This window comes from Bison bison, unplaced genomic scaffold, assembly GCF_000754665.1.
Source record: "Bison bison bison isolate TAMUID 2011002044 unplaced genomic scaffold, Bison_UMD1.0 scf7180017864302, whole genome shotgun sequence".
In the NCBI taxonomy this organism is placed as follows: Eukaryota; Metazoa; Chordata; class Mammalia; order Artiodactyla; family Bovidae; genus Bison; species Bison bison.
In genome coordinates this window covers 4,134,074-4,140,158 of record NW_011494874.1, presented here as the reverse complement: position 1 = coordinate 4,140,158, position 6,085 = coordinate 4,134,074, and the positions used below count along the sequence as shown (strand labels likewise).

General features: G+C 60.2%; 1 protein-coding gene across 1 annotated transcript in view; it reads right to left on the bottom strand.

Moving 5' to 3' along the window:
* The window catches only part of CCDC85C (coiled-coil domain containing 85C), a 79,757-nt gene that overhangs the window by 13,489 nt on the left and 60,183 nt on the right, over window positions 1–6,085 (bottom strand). The window lies entirely within an intron of this gene.

Below are 6,085 nucleotides of genomic sequence, written 5' to 3'. Positions count from 1 at the left end.
GCCCGGGTTCCCCACCAGGCAGCCTGCCCGCAGGTGACCACTCAGATTCAGGGCCCCCGGGCCGATCTGCACGCAGCGACCAGGGGCAGGGCCCCTCAGAGGGAACCATCCCTCGGGCTGCCGGCCCTCACGGGGCAGGGCAGTGTCAGCGTCTCATGACAGGAACAAGGCTCTGATCCCAGGTGACAACAGCCCTGCTTTCCAGAATGGTAACCAAGGGCGGTAATGCCTGCCTCCCAGGGGCGGTAGGGCTGTCCTGCTCGGTGGGGCTGGGAGCCTATTGCTGGGCGCCGGTGGGCTCTTCTGACCACCAGGCACCCCTGGAGACCTCGCTCGAGGACCCGGGCCAGCCAGGACCCAGCACTAACTCCTGAGGTCTTGGCCAGCCAGCCCCTCGCCCCACCAGGCACTGCAGGTTCTCCTGCAAAGTGTGGATCACGACCTGTCCTCCTGCAGTGCCCCGCCCCCCGCCACGACCTCACACCCTGGGCAGATCGGATGAGAGGTGGGTGAGGGGGGCCTGGGCGGAGTGTCACAGCAGGCCGCTGCCTGGAAACTCTTGGGTGTTGTTTTGTAAAGCTGGGAATTAACACCAGCTCAGAGAGGAGGCAAAGCCTAAGATGAATCTAAATGCCAGACCCTAGGTGGTGGTCAGCTCCCCGGGGAAGGGACAGGAAGGCCATCACACAGCACTGCAAGCCGCCCCCACCCCACACGCCACTGCACACCAGCCCTCCCCCCACCCCGGGCAGGGCTACCTGAAGCCAGCGACGGGGGCGGCCGTAGGGGCGGGGCAGCTGGAAGGGGAGAGAGCACGTGTCACCCCGCAAACGCCTCCCACCACCCTCAGCTCTGCCCTTCCCCCACCCCGGAGACTCCCACTGCTCCAAAGCCGCCAGGAGCTCGGCTGGGCTGGAGTGGGAGGCGGTCCCAGGGCCCAGGTGGGGTCCCCAAGGTGCCTCATCAGAGTCCCACATTTTCAGAAACTGCGGATTCCACAAGGATGTGACCCAGCAAATGGCCAGCCCCGGACTCCACGAGGCTGACACCAGAACCCAGGACACAGCTGCCCTCATGGGAGGCACCCCAAGACCCCAGCCAGCCCCGGGGGAGGCCAGGGATCTGCCTCTGCTGTGTCCCCAGGGTGAAGGTCCCTCACGGGAACCTACAGGTCCTGCCGGCCAGATTTCCTTCCTTTTTCCCCCTTTTATTTTATAAGAACTCATCTGCAGGCCATTGAACAAAGGGCTGCAGGGTGACCCGGGCCCAGAGGGTTTCTTCGATCGGTGCTCAGATGAGGCACGTGGCATCCAGGTGTGGCTAATGAATGGCTGGGATTTCTCATCCGCAGCTGGCACTGCCGTACTCCCCACGCAGCGTCGGCTCTCAACCTGGGATGTGAGTACGGCCCAGGACCGTGGGGCCTGTGACCGACAGGTACCACAAGACCAGGTCTCAGCCACAATGACCACTGTCTGCTCCTGTGTCCCCTGGCACAATAAGGTGACTGAGGGGCGGGCCATGTGACCTCCACAGGGGGAAGACGAGGGCTTTGGAGGGCACGTGCTCAGCCGAATCTGACTCTTGGCAACCCTGTGGACTGTAGCCGGCCAGGCTCCTCTGTCCACGGGATTCTCCAGGCAAGAATACTGGAGTGGGTTGCCATTTTCTCCTCCAGGGGATCTTCTCCACCTAGGGATTGAACCCGCATCTCCTGTGTCTCCTGCATTGCAGATGGATTCTTTACCACTGAGCCCCCTGGGAAGCCACTGGAGGGCACTGCTGCTGCTGCAGCTAAGTCGCTTCAGTCGTGTCCGACTCTGTGCAACCCCACAGACGGCCTCCCACCAGGCTCCCCCGTCCCTGGGACTCTCCAGGCAAGAACACTGGAGTGGGTTGCCATTTCCTTCTCCAATGCATGAAAGTGAAAAGTGAAAGTGAAGTCGCTCACAGACGTTGCTAAATCCAAATCCCATCACAGGTGACAGATCTGAGCAGCTCCCCTGCCTCCTGGTCTCTTGCATGTCAAATGGGGTCCAGAAGACACTCAGCTGCTGAGTGACCCCCAGGCGAGGTCACAGTTGCTGACCTGCGACCCTTACCACCAGCCAGGCCTGGCCCTCACTGCCTTCCGTGATTCGCCCTTTAGTCCTGGGCAGCCACCGTTAGTGTCCTCATTTTATATTTGGGAAAATGGAAGCACAGAGAGGTTAAGCCACTGGCCCAGTGCCACCCACCCACCTTGAGGGATTTGAACCAGGCCCTCTGGCTCTAAAGTCCTGGGGTTACCCTCTAGCCAGGCTGAAGGCTATTGTCCACTGTCTCACAATGGACACAGGTTGAGCCTCAGGTACAGAGGTGAATTCCTAGTCTCTCCTCTTGCCCACGTCGCTAGACGGACCATCCATCGGATGATGGAAAGAGGGGGTGTTCTCCCTGGCTGAGAAAGAGGCTGGACTGGGTCTAAGATTCTGCTAAGGAACCAGTTTAAGCCCTCCGGAGACCATGTCACCCATGACAGAGGGGACAGGGAAGTGACGACCAACCACAGACATCAAACAAGGGGAGAGGGGATGGTCCAGAGCCCGGCAACAGAGCAGCACGTCACGGAGGATGCTGGCAAGCAGACACACTGTGAGCCCTGCACCTCCGGAGGGCTTGGGCAAGGGAACCACCAAACAGAACAAGCCCTGCCACCGGGGAGGCAGGTAACAGGAAGGAGGCGTCAGCCACAGGCTCGGACAGCAGAGGCCCGTTTCTCAGTCCCAAGGCCTGGATGCTTCAAAACTCAAAGTACAAAACAGAGCAAGCCGTTTCATCAGGCATCAAGCCCAGCTGAATGGGTGTAGTCTGCCAGACCCTGAAAAATCCCAGGCTCCCAAGACCAGGAAAAGGAGGGAAGGGCAGACACTTGCCCAGGGCACCCCAGGTTCCAGCCAGCGCTGCAGTGGGCACCCCGCCATCCCTGGGTTACGGGAGAAGAAACCGAGGCCCCGGGGCATAAGACACCCCACTTAAAGCCACACACACAGAGGGTGAGAGCTGGAGCAGGCATCGTCTGAACCCAGACTCCTCTGGGGCCCAAACCCGCTTTTTCTCTTACCATCAGGCCGACAGCCCCACGGCGGCAGGTTGAACTGTGTCTCAATGAGATTTATACATGGCCCTGCTGACCCCACACCCCCCAGAATTATGAGACAATACATTCAATACATTTCAGTTGCTTAAGCGCCTTCTCCACCCTCCCACCCCCACCAAGTGTACGGCTCTTTTCTCGGGCAGCCCCAGCAAACCAAATCAATCACCCATCCCGGGAAATCCTCCTCCACACAGGCCTCAGTTTCCCCCATCCCGGCGTAAATCCTGGGGTCGCTTCCAACGTGAGTGTTCAGCAACTCCGTGTGGCATGGCAGAACAGAACGAGCAGGCCCTGGGGCCAGGAGGCGCGGGCACCTGGAGCCTGTCCCAGCCCAGCTGCCAGCCTGGACCACTGCCTCTGCACCCCCGGAGGGCCACCCGCTCCTGCCCAACCAGCTTCTTGCTCTTTTGTGAAGCTGGCTTCTGGACGCACGTGGAGCCTTCGCTGCAGATCAGCCCCGCAGGGAAGTGAACGGAGGGAACCACAGAGTGGCGTCAATGACAGCCACCCCCGGCCCGGCCCTGCCAGGCACGGAATCCATGGGGAGAATCATACCACGGACCCAGCTCCAGATGAATCATCGCAGGGGGAGCAGCTGCGCGGATGAAATTTTAGAGCTGACACGAGAAAGAAAATACGAACTGCAATACACTAATTTAGACTGTGGACACTCCAGTGCATTTTTAATTAAAGCTATTCTGGAGCTAAATAGAGGCAGTGGGGGGAGGGGGAGGGGTGGGCAGTGGGAAAGGGAACCCACGGAGGCCCTCTACCCCTCCCCCCAAACCCCAAAACCATATCATCTGAAGATAGTTAAAAGAATAATGTTGCTCTCTGCTGATTTTCACCAAAAGGCAGACTTTTCCGCTTTGCACAGGGCTGGAGGTTCCTGGGCAATTTTTATTTCACTGACAAGACTTAGGTGCCAGAATCATAAAATCTCACAAGCCAGAGCCCACGAGGCTGTGGCCAGATTCCCACCCATGGCAGCAGTCTCCTTCCTAAACCTGGTCATCCATCCTCCCATACTCCCACCCATCCACCCTTGATTACCAACAAAGATGATATACTCACTACCTTACGAAGCTGCTCTCCCTGGGTTAAGCAGATCTTCCTCACTCTGGGCAAGAACCAGTCTCCCCTCTGACCCAGAAGACTGGGTGGGATACAGCCAGGGCTCCCCAGATGCATCCACCAAGTCCAGCTGGGCACTGAGGATGTGACCGCTGAGGTCCTGCAGCCCGGTCCATGAGGAGCTGACACTCCAGCACAGGTGGGGGCTGAAATCCCCAAGGGAGGATCCCAAAACCCCTTCAGCAAGAGCAGCCCGGGGTGCAAAGAGAGCTCGGGGCAAGTGCTCACTGGCTAGTCTCTGAGTTCCCAGCACTTCTCCTGCACTAGCAAGAAGCTGAGCAAAAAGATGCTCTTATTCCCTAAAGCCCAATCTGATTGCCTGCAGCCAGCAAGCCTGGGCCCAGGTGAGAGGCCACTCCTCCACCTGAGGGATGGAAGTCTGTGTCCGCAGAGCCTGGCCCGAGCGTTGGCACAACTGGGGACAGAACCCCACTGCTGCTGCCTCCAGGGCAAGGCCCCCAGGGAGCAGGTCAGAGCAGGCTTGGCGGGGGAGGGCCCAGACAGAGACACCCCCTGCCCAGGTGGTGGCCATACCCGATGCTCCAGACACAGGGCCCCTGTCAACCTCCACCTCTGCCCACATGGCAGGGGGCAAGTGGGCACAGCCATGGTGGGGTGTTCCACAGGCAGGAGGGAGAGGAAGGGCTGCCACTCTGGGGCCTGAGCGAGTGTAGGTTTTGAACAAGTCCAAGTCCCCAGTGGCTCAGTGGTAAAGAATCTGCCTACAATGCAGGAAATGCGGTTCGATCCCTGGGTCGGGAAGATCCCCTAGAGAAGGAAATGGCAACCCACTCCAGTATTCTTGCCCAGAGAATCCCATGGACAGAGGAGCCTGGCGGGCTGCAGTCCCTGGGGTCACACAAGAGTCAGACACGACTGAGCGACTAAATGACAAGCAACAAGGCCAAGCCCACCACGTGCAAGTGGGTGCATGTTCTCGATGGGACAGCGTGGCCTAGGAGAGCAGGGGCCACGGGGACACGTCTACCCTGGTCCTTGGAAACAGGACCACAAGCCACGGCTGGGCTGGACCATGGAACAACACTGCAAACAGCATCCGGAATTTGGGGTCCATGCTTTCAACCTGCTTCTCCCCAGAAACAGTGCCATTCTCCCCTCCTTGTTGGACAGGAACCAGCTCCAGAGCCAAGGCCCCGAAGTCCTGATGCTGCGCACCCCCTGGTCACCTCTGCCTACAGTTCCCGCAACCCCCCACCACACACCCTCCTTCGCAACCAGGACCAGCCCCCAGGGAGTGTTTGGATGTAGGGAGCCCCAGCTCACACCCAGGCGAGCCCCCAATCTCCCTGCCCTCACCAGGCCCGAAGAGCGTGCACACGTGGGGCCAAGCAGCCGACACCCGACACCCGACATCTGAAAACGGGCCTCGCAATCTGATGCCCGGCTGCACACCTGACACGGCGGCCATGGAGGAGCGAGGCCAGGGTGCGTGGACCACGTACTCCGCGGAGTCCTGCGGACCTAAGGGAACCTTCCAGCCGCCCATGCAAGGGCGAGAGGTGGGACGGCATCCGTGGGGCTGCCCTCGGGGCTGTGAGCATCCCAGCAGCCACCCGGTGGGCAGTGGCACTGGTCGCCTAACAATGGGGCACAGCCACTGAGCCCTCCCTGGGGTCAGTTCCCAGAAATGCGCTCTGGGATCCAGGCTGGCCGCTTATGAGCCAGCAGGCGTGGCTGGGGAGATGCGAGTGCTAAGATGGAGTCAGGGCTGAGGACAAGCGGGAGAGAGGCTGGAGGGGCCACCCAGCCAGCTGCCCACCCCCGCACCGGGCACCCCGATTGATCAAGCTG